The sequence below is a fragment of the Coturnix japonica genome, chromosome 2 (assembly GCF_001577835.2).
Source record: "Coturnix japonica isolate 7356 chromosome 2, Coturnix japonica 2.1, whole genome shotgun sequence".
NCBI lineage: Eukaryota > Metazoa > Chordata > Aves > Galliformes > Phasianidae > Coturnix > Coturnix japonica.
The window spans coordinates 43,067,958-43,082,908 of record NC_029517.1 but is presented as its reverse complement, the minus strand read 5'-3'; the positions used below and the strand labels follow the sequence as shown (position 1 = coordinate 43,082,908).

General features: G+C 40.0%; 1 protein-coding gene across 1 annotated transcript in view; it reads left to right on the top strand.

Moving 5' to 3' along the window:
* Positions 1-14,951, top strand: part of GABBR2 (gamma-aminobutyric acid type B receptor subunit 2) — a 449,900-nt gene that overhangs the window by 304,150 nt on the left and 130,799 nt on the right. The window lies entirely within an intron of this gene.

Sequence of the window (14,951 nt, the reverse complement as noted above, 5' to 3'; positions counted from 1 at the left end):
CCACGCAGGGCACTGTTCTTGGTTCAGACATTTTCTACTTGTCATTAATTTGTAAAGATATTAGTTATTTATTCTTCTTTCATTTTATATATGATTAATATTTTAGGATTCATAAACAAGGCATTTTAAACTTTTAGTATGACGGAAACACTTACCTAACGGTTTCTGATTCATAAGTCTTCTGAGTATATCAAATCTGTATATCAGACAAGCAGTGAAGGATAGCAATGCACTTAGGTGTATGGCTACTATAGCTGCTGCTTGTTTGTTTTCCCCCAAAGCTCCCCCTTACATTTTATAAGAAAGATCTGTAAGAAGCCATGCGCTTTTTAATTTACTGTCTCAAAGTTTGCTGAATTGGACAAGTTCAGGCAAGTCCTGGGCCAAGGTTCCAGGACTGGCCTTTGTCCTGAGACACACAGGAAGATGGACCAAGTTCCGCGGAGCTACGAAAGGGAGATAAGATATCTGATCACATGGCCCTTAAGTGTCTTTCTCTGTATTGCCCAGCTCAAGGAGATTGACAGCTCTGAGGAAGTACATCAAGACTTCGACCCGAGCCGCTCCCGAAATGTTCGAAGGCGTGGAAAGAATGGATTAAAAAAGTGGCACTGACAAAACCCCGAATTTTGGTGGAGAGGTTTTCCTGAACCAGATGCCTTACTGTCTCAAAGTTTGCTGAATTGGACAAGTTCAGGCAAGTCCTGGCCAAGGTTCCAGGACTGCCTTTGTCTGAGACACACAGGAGATGGACAAGTCCGGGAGCTACGAAAGGGAGATAAGATACTGATCAATGGCCCTTAAGTGGTCTTTCCTGTTTGCCCATCTCAAGGAAGATTGACAGCTCTGAGGAAGTCACAAGACTGACCCGAGCCGTCCCGAAATGTCTCGAAGGCTGGAAAGAAGGATAAAAAGGGCACGGACAAACCCCGAATTTTGGGGAGAGGTTTTCTGACACCAGATGCCTCTCTACGCGAGCGCCTGCCATGCTGAAGAAGATGGCTGCATGCTGAAGAGAACCTTGGTTGGGCATCTAGGTTCCGATCTCAGATCCCTCCACCGTTGTCCTACTGCCTGCTTTCTCTTCTTCTGGGATTGCTGCTCGAGACTCTGCTCCGAGGGACCTCGCTGCCCCGAGACTCTGCTTTCTGAGACCACGGTACTCTGACCGTCTTTTCTGCGATTCACCGATCTGCTGCTTGCAGCCTGCTACTCCGTTGCTGCTCTCCCCTGCCCTGGACCAACGTTAACAACGTGCTACGGGACGCTGCTGCATCCAGGAGGTGACTATTCCCCGCTTTAACGTAATTCTTGCTCTTTTTCCACCTTTTTCTATCGCCTACTTTCCCTTCCCTCACCCTAATTTTTGGCATTCGTCACTCTCCTTCCCATCCCTCCTCAATTGTCTATTATTTCCAATTAAACTGGTCGATCAACATTTGAAGCTGCTTTCTTCTTAATCTCACGCCCGGCATAACATTATTAAAAGAACCTTTTGCCTCACTCCTAAATTGGAGCGAGACAATTTTTAATTGGCGTAGTCCGGCAGGATACCCGTCGTGAATGAGTGTTATCCTTCCAGTTTCTCTAACACTTTTTCTGTGCTCTTTTCCTGGAGTTGCAGAGGAGCCGATTGGTGATAACTTTAATTTTGACGTGTGCATACCTCTCCAGAAGCCGCCCACCTTCGGAAACTTATCTTTCTTACGTGTATACCTTCGGGGACTGAGTGAAGTATTTTGTCTGTTTGCTTTGTTTTACAGTTGTGTGCCTCCCTGGGGCAAGACTATTTTGCATTGTGGGTGGTTTTAAGTATTGTGACGTACCTTTGGATTTTTCGTTTAAAAGTTTTGTGTGTGAGTCTTTGTGGAAGTGGTGTGTGCATCTCCAGAAGTTTATTACTTTTGAGAAACTTAGAAGTTATTTCTAACTTTTTTTTGCTTGGAGGTTGAAGTTTTTCGTTGTGGCTTGCCAGAATAGCCAGGACCGATTGAGGTGTTTACACTTTCTTTGAAGTGTTGATTGAGTCATTTTACTTTTGTGTAAAGGAGTGTTTTGAGCAGTTGTTCGTTTTTTTAAGTGTTTTGCCTTCTTGAGGAGATAAGGAATCGCCTCCTCCCTCAGCGTAGATTTCGTTACCTGTAGATTTTTGGTTGTGAGTAAAATTATATCTGATATGGAAGGTGAAAATATGTTGTTTGATATCCTTGAAAAGCACGCGTCTCGGCCATCGTCATCAGGGATGGACTGGGCACGTGAAAATGTGTATAATTTGCAGGCTGTTTCTGACCGCATTTGCGTTTTACAACATGGTGGCTCGTACCCGAGCCGGGAAAGGCAAAATCATTTATTTGTGCAGTACTCGGTTTGCTGCTTTAAAAGCAGCCGTGGAGTTTCCGAGACCAGCAGTTTGAGAGCGGAAAACCAGACTATACAGTCCGTTACAAGAAACAGTTAAAAGCAACCCAGGAACTCGTGAAAAGCTTTTGCAAAAACCAAATTGGAAATCTAGAAGTACAATTGGAAAAGAGAGAGACATAATTTCGGGCCTTGTTACATGGCTTTTAAGGAAATTTTAAACATATAAAGATACTGGTGACACTGTATTCATGGTGCATCCACAAGAAAAACTGTATCCTCAGAAAGAACTAAAGAAGCAAAAGAAATTTTGATAAGTTTGAAACCCCAATAGCCCCTCTGCGCCCTCTAATAAAAACAGAATATACCTTTGATAACGGAGAGGACCTGGATCCTCAAATGAATGTTAAAGAAATTCCCTTTTCTGCCACTGAATTAGCAAAACTGAAAAAAGATTTTAGCCGCTCTTCCAAAGGAATCAGAAACAGAATATGTTTGGAGAGTCAGCTTAACTGGTGGAGACCAAATAATGTTAACCGAAAAGGAGGCTGAGGGTTATTGGGGGCCAGGAGTATTTTTGACTACTGGTAATAACCGTGCTCCCTGGTCCCTAACACAGAGGGCTGCTTACTGGGCTGGAGGTCTCAACCCTTTAGAAAGGGGAGACCCTCTTGCCATTAATGGGACAGTTGACCAATTGGTTGAAAGTGTCCAAAAGGCCGCTTGTCTCCAAATGATGTATGATAGAAAGCTGCACCCACATTATGAATCACCTATGCTGATGCCTGTTGATCCCGAACGGATGACTCCTTTAATCAGGGGGCTTCCAGAATCGCTGAAACCTATAGGCATACAACTGCAGGGAAAAATACAAGCTATGCCTCAGGGAGAAAGAACTCGGCCAGCATTAGAGAGAACTGGCACCTCAGGCCATTTGCAATCAGGGTATAAGGTATGGACATGGGGAGAGGTTGCCCAAGAATTGATTAATTATGGTAGGAAGTATGGACCGGTGGCTTCATCACCAGCAGAATTGAGCCAAGGGAGTAAGGCTCGCAGCAACCACCCTTGCTCTCAGGCCACCTAGCCCAAAATTTAATAGAATAGGTATTGTCCATTTATTTTGTAACATCCTCAAGTGATGGAGAAGTGGAGCACATCAAGAAATCTTTTGTAATGATTGTATTAAACATTTTAATTCCCTACCCCTCTCCTTTCCCCTATGCTGTTGCTATCTTTTTCTCACCAACCTGGATCAGCAGTGGTCCATTTTTTAAGCAAACTTTGAGTCACGGGGTGGTGTAAGAAGCCATGCTTTTTACATTACTGTCTCAAAGTTTGCTGAAATGGACAAGTTCAGGCAAGTCCTGGCCAAGGTTTCCAGGACTGCCTTTGTCTGAGACACACAGGAGATGGACAAGTCGCGGAGCTACGAAAGGGAGATAAGAGATACTGATCAATGGCCCTTAAGTGGTCTTTCCTGTTTGCCCATCTCAAAGGAAGATTGACAGCTCTGAGGAAGTCACAAAGACTGACCCGAGCCGCTCCCGAAATGTCTCGAAGGCTGGAAAGAAGCAGATAAAAAGGGCACGGACAAACCCGAATTTTGGGGAGAGGTTTTCTACACCAAGATGCCTCTCTACGCGAGCGCCTGCATGCTGAGAAGATGGCTGCATGCTGAAGAACCTTGGTTGGGCATCTAGGTATCCGATCTCAGATCCCTCCACCGTTGTCCTACTGCTGCCTATTCTCTCTTCTGGGATTGCTGCTCGAGACTCTGCTCCGAGGGACCTCGCTGCCGAGACTCTGCTTCTAGAGACCCGGGTACTCTGACCGTCTTTTTCTGCGATTCACCGATCTGCTGCTTGCAGCCTGCTACTCCGTTGCTGCTCTCCCTGCCCTGGACAACGTTAACAACGTGCTACGGGACGCTGCTGCATCCAGGAGGTGACTATTCCCCGCTTTTAACGGTACTATTCTTGCTCTTTTCCACCTAGATGGGCAAACAGGAAAGACCACTTAAGGGCCATTGATCAGTATCTTATCTCCCTTTCGTAGCTCCCGGACTTGTCCATCTCCTGTGTGTCTCAGACAAAGGCAGTCCTGGAACCTTGGCCAGGACTTGCCTGAACTTGTCCAATTCAGCAAACTTTGAGACAGTAATGTAAAAAGCATGGCTTCTTACAGATCTCCTTTATAATGTGAGCTGGAACCAAGCAGCAGCTATAGTAGCCATAACCTAAGTGCATTCTATCCTCACTCTTGTCTGATATACAGATTGATATACTCAGAAGACTTATGAATTCAGAACCGTTAGGAAGTGTTTCCCGTATAATAATAACATTTAAATGCTTGTTTATGAAATCCTAAATATTAATCAATATATAAAATAAAGAAGAATAAATAACTAATATCTTAAAATTAATTACAAGTAGTGTCTGAACCAAAACAGGATGCCCTGCGTGGATGAAGCTGGAGACCATCCTTTGTGCTCCTCTTCAGAGCCCTCTGTAATGTATCTATTTATGCTCCCCAAGTCCAACATGTATTTTCTAAGTCTTAGACTTCCTGTGTTAAAGACTTTTCACCCAGGCCTGAGCCAGTAACTCACTCTCCTGAAAAGCAAAATTTTGTATAGTAACTATGCTTTTAGCTATATGGATACAAATCACTGTAAATTAGTGGTTATGCAAAATACTGACAATGCAGCACATAAAATCACTTAATGAATTTAATTATATTGAGAATTTTATCATTTCTACAGTATGTGCTATTCCAGACAGGAGTGAACAGTACTTCAATGGACTATTATAAATTGTTTGCTTTATGTTGTCGTTTTTTTAAGAAAACATTTAATCTTAGAGCTACAAGTTGCAACTCAATAATACTCAATGGCTGTTAATTAAATATCATCTTCAAGTTCTGCACAGTGCCTGTTCCTCAACAAGCCCATCAAAAGTGGCAGATTGCAATTGTTTATTTGCAGCTGAAAGGTGGAAGGTGAAAGGTGAAAGGTTTTAACGTTAGTAGTGGTGTAAGGAGGATGAACTTCCAGTCATTTGGATGCTGACCAATGAGTTCTTTTTTTTGAGTGATTCTGGAAGAGTCAAGGGTATCAGGATTATTAAATGTATTGAGATTAAGTAAAGAATACTTTTGGTTCTGTGAACTGTAATTATTATCCACAGAATAACCGTGATTTACATTGTTGGATATCTTGTCCAGAGCACAGGCATGCATCTTCCAAAATAGCTTTCTTGAAAGAAAATGTGAAACAAAGTAGCTATCTACAGTAAATGTTTACTAATCATGCATTTTCTGTCTTTAATTTCCCAAGACAGATAAAACTGTATTTAAGAGATGATTCAAAACCATTACATTCTTTACTTATGTATTGTAAGACATTTCCATTTTCAGTAGTTGTAGTTTACAGACAAAGCATTTTGTGTCTATTAATGCACAGACAATACAAATTTTCACAGTCTCATCAGAACAGATCAGGATGCCCTCCATCTGCAAAGCTCTGTTACCATCTTTGATCTTGCCAGGGCCCAATGGAAGCAAATTAAAAACATTTTAATTTTACCCAGATCTGAAACAGGGGTGCAACGAAATTGATTTTCGTTAAAAGAAAATGACAAAATCAGTAGGGGAAATTTTTTTTTTTTTGTTTAGTTTTAAAGATGTTTGGTTTTGTTTTTTTTTTAAGGTGTTAGAAAGTAGGATGGAACTTACATTAAAAATAAGTGTAACACTTATAAATAAGCAGTGGTTCTGTTTTTGGTAGGACCCCTTACTGTTGGTTTAGATCGCATCTGCTTAATGTGTGGTGGGGACTGCTTTTGTGTTTTCCTGACCAGCAGAGGAGGACTGTCTGCAGGCAAGAGGAAAGAGAACAGCAGTAATGGGAAAGCATGTGGTGTGCTGGTGAAGCTTGCTGAACCGTTTGCAGATGCCAGTCCTGGTGAAATTTAGAAGGTTGTGAAGCTGTCTTTTTTTCTGGGAGCTTTGCTGTCCCTAGAGGTGCAGGTCTCAAGGGGCTTTCAAGAGGTCCTGCATGGGTGACAAACAATGCCAGTGCACAAAGCAGACAGTTCACTTCTGATGAAGACCAGATAGGTTTTAAAGGCACCATAAACTTCACATATTCTGCTTCTACAAAGACAAGTATTTGTCCATTTGAAGGTGAATGCAATAAAGCATTATTATCTAGGCCACAATGCTGCACAATGTGCAGTTCATATTTGAAAGCATAATACTTCACTGCTGGTACTGCTTTTGGTAATCTTGTCCTACCTATAACACATTTCATTTTAGCAATGTCTATTTGCTCTTCATCCTTTAAGTAAGAAATCCAGGGAGGGATATTCTACATTTCTTTTTCATTGAAAATTCTGTAAATGTACACAGTTATTACCACCACTGTAGAATTCTGGTGGTATATAACTTCACACTGCATTGTTACCAGATGAATACAGAATATAGTTGCAAAAGGAGATCTTGCTTAAGCAAAGATCTTAAAAGAATTGAATTAAAAGCATCCTTGCTTAAGACTTGTGCTGCTGTAGTTTTGCCAATGCTATCCTGTTATTTGGTTATACATTGTAAGCTTTTCTCTGTTCTTAAACTTACTCTGTGATTATACCTTTCTCACAGGTGAGAAAGGCTTAAAGAACATAATAAATGGGGATGAGATATGGTTGCTAGTTCAGTGTTAGAAAACTACAACCAACCATGAGAGAAAAGTGGCTTGCAGGTTTGACTTCTTCACTTAGCTATACCTGGCAGTGCTGTTACGCTGTGGCAGACTTATTTTCTTATGTTGAGTATAATTTTAGTCCTTAAAGACTTCTGAAGAGGATAGTGGTGTTCATGCATCAACAAGACAGGGGCTAGTACGAGCTGCTGTATCAATGCTAGCATGGCAAGGGAAGCCTAGCACTTGAACTGTGGGGCCAAAAGATATAGAGGGGGAAGGGGCTGAGCAGAGAGAATCAGATTCTCTATGAAGGGCTTTTGAATGAACTAGGTCCAATGTGGATAGAAAGAATAGGGGAATTCTTGGGATTATAAACTAGTACAATAGTTAACAAGCAAATGAAGGAAGAATGAGTTTAGATAAGAATTCCCTAAGAGTTAAAATACAATTGAGAGACAGCAAAGAGTTGAAATGGGGGAGTAGGGGCAGCTCTGTAAGAAGTGGTCAGGAAAACTGAGTGTGGTACAATGTAGCGCCAGAGTCTGGGATTCAGGAGGCTAGCTGTAGCTGATAGACCAGGCCTGGTTTAGAATTAAATTACCATCGAAATTCAGAGACAGACAGGGGCAGATAGGTATATAATAGAAAGGAAAATCAGCATAGGAGGCAGAAAAGAATAAGACGGAAGAAAAAAAAATGAAATTAGAACTCACTACAGTGGATGCACAGAAGTGTGGGCTTCTTCTCACAGCATAAAAGTTGAATGAGGAGATTTTACAGTTTTGCCACACTTTTTCTATTACTATATATCTGTGAAACCTATGAGCAAAATATATGCCACTTGCAGTAGCTTCTAGTTATTCTTTTAGCACAAAGCTGATGAGGTGTGTGAAGATCTAAGGGTTCCTTTTGCCGATGCATGCACTTCTCTATATAATTGAGTTCTCTTTCTTTTCAGTTTCTTTAAGAGGAATGGACTCATGAAAATGTCAAAAGGCTGGTACTGTGGCTAAGAACTAGATCACTGAAAACCTACAGCTTGCTAATAATGAGATTTCTACAATGTACATTTGTTCCCCACGTGCACTATAGGACACAAACACAGCCTAAATGTTCTGCAGGATGCCAGTGTTACTGAGCACACACAGTGAGTTTGCTCTGGGCATGCACATGTATAATAAAAGAGGGAGCTTTCTGCTGGAATCTTTCTCACTTAACCAGAAAAGAAATACATAATTAAAAAGGCAATAACAGTTTTCAGATAGGTGGTCTCATATACACAACAGTTAAATAACACTGTGAAAATAATTAATTCCTGGCTTTGGTAGAATTTGATGGGGAGACCCCATTGCAGTGTTCCAATACCATCTTAGGTGAGGGAGAAACTTTCTAACATGGTCTGATAGTGATGGTGCAAGCAGGAATGGCTTTAGGTTAGATTTTAGATTTAGGTTAGATATCAGGAAGAACTTTTTTTACATAGGAGGTAATGAAGCACTAAAACAGGCTGTCCAGAGAAGCTGTGGTGCCCCATCCCTGGAGTCACTCAAGGCCAGGTTGGATGGGGTGCTGGACAGATGAGCTGCTGAGGGATTGGGACTGGATGATCTTTAAGATCCTCTCCAACCCAAGCCATTCTATGATGTCTTATGCTTTAGCAATCTCTGTGAGACAGTTTTCAGACAAAGATAGCATTTGTAGGATTTCTCATATTTCAGGGGCAAATTTATTACCTAAGTGTAGTAGAGAAGGAATTTTCAAACATTTTAGCTCATTGACTTCTCCACCTCACTATTAACGTAACTTTGGTCAGCCCTCTTCCTCAATTCTTACACTTAATGGTCCATAAGTAGAGAAGCATGGAATAGTAGATGAGACAAGCAACCATCTGTATCCTTTGTGCAGAGCAGATCACGTGGGTTGCTCTGAACATCCCCTCCAGCCAGAGTGGGCAGCAGCTGGCTGTGTGCTGTCACCCCATGGTGCCAGCTATGTGGAAACTATGAAACTATGAGGAGCTGCAGCTGCAATGAGTGTCTCTGGGGAAAAACAAAAAAAACAAACCACAGAAGAGAGCAGCTGGAGGCCACACACTTGTAAGCTTTCTCTTTACAACTTGTTTCAGTTTATTGCTGTCTTATTCCCTCATTTGAAAAATTTTGCAAGAAAGATGGAAATTCCCATTACTGGAGGTGTTCAAGGCCAGACCATAGGGGGCTGTAGGCAGCCTGGTCTAGTAAAGGCACATGTGAGGTGAGGGAGTGATCTGAGACAGCCAGCGCAGCATGGCCTATCTGGTCATGTTCTGTGAGGAAGTAACAGAATTGGCGGACAAAGGAAGGGCAGCTGATTGTCATCTACTGAGACTTATGCAAGGCCTTTGACATGGTCCTCCACATCCTTATCTCTAAATTGAAGAGATTTGGATTTGAAAGGTAAAATGTTTGGTGGATGAAGAATTGGTTGAATGGTCACTTCGAGAAGGTTTGCTTCATCCTCACTCCATGTCAAATGCTATTGTGTCAGAATACCCCTCTGCTGCCATCTATCACAAGGCAACAGTGTGTAACAGGATATTGGTGGGAAGGTTCAGTGTCTACTGCTATACCACCACCATCTGCCCCGATGTAGTGGGCTGACATAATAAAATAGAGGGCACTGCTTTCAGAGCAGGCCTCATACGATTCTATGACTGTGATTCTGGGAGAACATTTTTTTCAATCTAGCTAGAGCCTTTTGTGCCTCTAACAAAAAGCTATGCCTTGGGTTTCCCTTAGGGTAGACATGTATTTCACTAAATATAAATGTGAGAGATCCTAAGAAGTCTGAAAAGATGATGAGATGTATCAGGAGCCAAAAAGTTGCCTTGGGTAGCCATAGCAAAAGAACAACAAGTTATTAGAAGCCATCTTCAGTAAATGAACAAGCACATGGGTAACTAAAGAAATTTTCAGTGTTATCAGTCTTTCTTTGAGGCTAAGAAAGATGTCACCAGTTTGAAATTTGCTTATGTATGGGATTTTTATTTTTTTTTTTTCCATTATGAATATATGCCACTGGACCAAATAATCTGTGATACATACAGTGCAGTGTAAATTATTCAGGTAGACCTTCATGGGTTATTCATACAGAGACATAGTGCTTTCTGAAGTGATATAAATGGAAACCAAATTATTTCATTACTTTTCCTCCCACAAATAGCTCCCACTATAAATTTTAATTCCAAAGCTTCCAAATACTAGTATCCGTATATAGATATAAAATAAACATCCTGATTTTATGAAGAACTGATTAGCCAAAATGCCAGCCAGGGAACAATAGGAATCACATTTCTAAAATTTACATTCATATCAACATGGATTGGGGAGCTAAATCTCAAGCTTTTGGGGGTAATTTATATATGTAAATTACTGCATGGTACAGTTTTATAGGGCTAGATCTCAGTGGCAACGAAAACAGTGAAAACTGTGTGAAACATAACTACTCATAAATGGTACTACAACCATAATTTCTAAGTATTATGAGAGTAAGAGATGACAGAGAAATAGAGAGCATGTCATTATATAGTATGAGGCTGTTTATTCCTGAATAGCTTGAAATTGGATTGTAAATGTAATCAAGTGCATTGATGTCCCCAGCTATTTGGTAATGATGTAGTATGCTTTCCCACAGAATTGTTCATTAAGGAAAATATTAAAGTCTAGATATTTTAGTGTTATCTCAGACAAAATCAGAACATTTCTTTCAGACCATTCGAATCCTTAGTGCACTTTTTTCCTAAAGGTTGGAATCCCTTTTAGCACTGCAGTGAGAATTCATGTCCCTGGTAGAAATTCCTCCATACTAAGGGTTCACGCAATCTTGGACTCAGCAGATGTATTTCTTTCAAAGATGATTTTGACCTTCTGAGTTAATGGAAAATGAAGGTCTCTGAAGACAGCCTATCTAGCTCTATGTATAATGTACAGAATTTAACTCAATGATAATGTCCATTTCTATGGCTCTATGCCAAAACTGTACATATCAAGAGTGATTTGTTTCCAGTAGTGGCAAGTTGCATTTCTTTAATGTGTTTTGGTTTTTAAAATACTGCAATATTTTTTTCTTTTTTTTTCTTTTTTTCTTTTTTTTTTTTTCCATCTAAAGAGAGTTTTGTGAAATAAGCTGTATTATATAATTCTGCATGCCCCCAATGGTTAAATTAGTGATGTTAGTATTATAATCATCTCTTGGATTCTCCAGTGCATTATTGCATTATCTGAGGTTCAAAGACAAGGAAATTTATAACTTTTCTAAACTCTTATTGAATCTTTCCTCTTCTCTAACTTCTGTAAAAATCGTACCTTCTTCTCCCTATGCTTGCTTTTGCTGTCTTTTGTATGAGATAGAAAAGCAGTAAGGCATCTTCTAACTGAATACTTTCATCTAGCAGCAGAGAGTGGAGTCAAAGCATGTATATTTGTAAAAGCCGTGACTGAGGAAGTGAATCTACCCAAATGCTTCGCAGTTATTCTGAGCACGACTCAGCAAGGAGGAAATAAGGCTTTAAAATGCTGGTGGCTGTCTCTTCTAAATTCTCAGTATCTAGTTGTCCATTATTATCAGTAGTACCATGCTCTCCATTATCCTGGAAAACAGAAAAACTCATAAAGTTCAGACTGCTAGTCATCTCAGAAGGCAACTGAAAAACATATGTATAATCAGATACACAGATCTTTCGTTAGATTAATTAAGGTATTTCTAAGAAAGTAAAATGTCTTAAGCTTTGCTTTTTACTACCAGAAATACTGGTATGTTGTTGGTCAAAAAGCTTGCTTGTACGGAGTATGTTCTTTAAAATTTTAGCATTCACTCATTAAAACTATAATTGCATTGTGGAAAGTGTTCCCGATACTAATCATAGAAGCTATTATAGGAAATACTCATAATAGCTGTTGAAAAAACACTGTGGAGTTATTGGAAACAAGTGCATAATGTGTTTTCAATAGCCCGTTTTTTCTCATTCCATTACACAATAGAAATTAAGAATGTATTTCAGAATAGTTCTCTAAAATATTAATGGCATTAATAAGTGGGAGATAGATGGCCCTTTGCCCACATATGAGAAAGCTCTCTTATCTACCATTGACTCTGCATCATTCCTTTCATGGCACCATTCCACCTGTACTGACCCACTTAATGAAGGAAGCCACCGTAAGGCATCCATTAATCATACTGGGAGAAATGAAAGGGCAGTTTGTGTAATACAGAGACTATCTTAAAGGCCAGATCCATTTTTCCAACACTGTAGTCTTTATCATTTTTTTTATTTTTTTTTTTCTAGACAAACTCTGTTATCTTTTTTTCCTTCCACACTGGATGTAGAATGGCTACAAGTGTGATAGCTGCTCAGTTTGCATGCAAGACAGAGAGGAACACTGGGTTTTAGACTTGCAAAGACTTAATTCATTGCTGTCAATACTATTAATTTCATGCAGTAAGATCTAGCAATGTTTGCAAACAGATCCTTTAAAGAGGTTCTCTCTCTCAGATTCCTTCTAGGGAGGGAGCAGCTCAAAAGTAGTTACTGCATGTGTTCATCCAAATAAATGCCACAAGGTTAGGAACATATCTGTCAGCTAAACTAGAAAAGGTTGAACTACATAACAGAAACCAGAACTAACTTCTAAGTAGGCAAAGATCAAGTAACTTGAATAAAAAGAAAATATATGTTTATCTCTTAATTTGTAAATAGATACAGAAATACTCCCAGCCTTATTATATTTATATGTATTCAACAGAGAGAAAAAACAAAAACAAACAAAAAAAAATTAAACTCAGGAGTTACCTAATAGATCTTCCCTTAAATTCAAATATACCTTAAATTCAAATATACTTGATTCTGACAAAAGGGAGGTGACGTTCCTGGTAACAGGCAAAGTAAACCTTAAAGGCAGGAGGAAATGAACTATTGAATCCATGCTGGAAAGCTATTCATGAAAAACTGTTGCATCCTGGAGAAGAGAGTAAGTCTTCATATATAAGTCTTTGATGTTGGTTTAAAATAGTGAGCTTGGCTTTAAGGTACATGTCATATATGAAAAGACAACATTTGCAAAGTCATTTGCTGATAAGGTAAGATAGGAGGGAATGGCTTCAAGCTGTGCCAGGGAAGGTTCAGGCTGGACATTAGGAAATACTACTTCTCTGAAAGAGTGGTCAGGCAGTGGAATGGGCTGCCCAAGGAGGTGGTGGAGTCACCAACCCTGAAGGTATTCAAGGAACATTTGGACACTGTGTTGAGGGATGTGGTCTAGTGAGAACAATTGGTAATGGGCGGATGGTTGGACTGGATGATCTTGTAGGACTTGGTGATTCTGTGATTCTGTGATTTGGTGATGACAAATAAAGCCTGCCTTAGCCTTAACCACAAGAAGCAATTCTAATGATTTCTTGCTGTTTTACCGAATTATCTGTTGATATCATACACTGGTTGAGGATAGGGTCCTACAGAGCACAATGGCTGTGCTTTAGAAAACCATCAAAACAAGTAACAAAAATTCCATGGGGAAATAAATAAATAAATAGTCATTTGGACATTTAAAGTTACTGTGCAAGTAGGACAGCCTGTGATATTTTGATAAAATCCCCAAGATTTTCATGAACAGAAACTTCTTCCCAGGGCTCTAGACAGATTTCCTGTGATCAGATTGCATAGTTCAGGGAAGGTAAGGACTTCAGTCTTGAACTTATCTTACTGGTCACTAAGCCACTAGTTTGCAGATGAGTTTGATGTGCTCATATAGCAGTGTTGCTGAAGAGAAAGTGGCTTACCAGTTGCTGTTCTGAAGAAATTTGTTTGGAAGACAGATAGCTTCATATCCAGTTATATAGTCCAGTCTGGTTGCAATGGCATTTATAATAGTGGGTTGATCTGCCAGGATGAGACAGATTCACCTATCCAACCGCAGATGGTAGAAAATATTATTCACAGATGCTGCTGTATGAGATCTTGGCTTCAACAAAGGCTCAGGAGCACTCCTAAAAATGGATTTTATTAGCTACTGTGCATTTCTTCTAAGATTGATTTACTGTATGCTAGAGGGAGGGTGAAAAGGGGAAGAGGAATCAGAACGTTCCTCTGAAAGAAGAATGATATATTTGATGGTAAGGAGTGAGTTACTCATGACTTTCTTTTGTCAGTCAGAGAAATTCTGTTGGATTCACAAGATCTGAGTCAAGACTCCTTCAGTACATCTGGTGTTTCCTAAGGAGTGGATGTACTGAACTTAAAAGTGCTGGTGGGTTGGCGTAATGGCTGGAGAGAAGGAAAGCTGGGCTTCCTACGGGTGGAGTGAGGGAGATCAGCAAGCCTTTCAGAATTGCTGCAAGTGGTATGCCAGTGCCACTGGCAGAGTAAATGCATGTTAGGACAAAAGTGCTAATCACAAACTGAAGAAAAGCTCTTTAAATAGCTAGGGGAAAGGAAGCACCAACATAGGTTAGCATCTGTATTTTCTTCCCAGCAGTGCTCTTATACAAAGCTGTTTTTTTCTGCAGTCTAAAATAGTTTCACTGAGATAGATGTGAAGCATCAAAAAACAAAAGCTGTCTGTTTTATTTAATTTAATCTTAGGGTAATCCTCACATAATAAGAGACAAATTGAATTACTGCAATTCTCCCAGTAAAGGTAACATTATTAGAATTCAGCACTGTCAACACCACTAAGTACCCATAGATATGGCCTCCCATTTAAACAAATAATTAAATCTCTGAAAATCTAGTGTTTTGATGAGGAGTTCTGCTCAATAACTGTTTAACCGCAATAGTTTTGCAAAGTAGAGAGCAGGATGAGATTGCATATGTGTAGCAGCCTGCTTACAGACCATTCAAAGTGTACCCGGCATCAGGTTT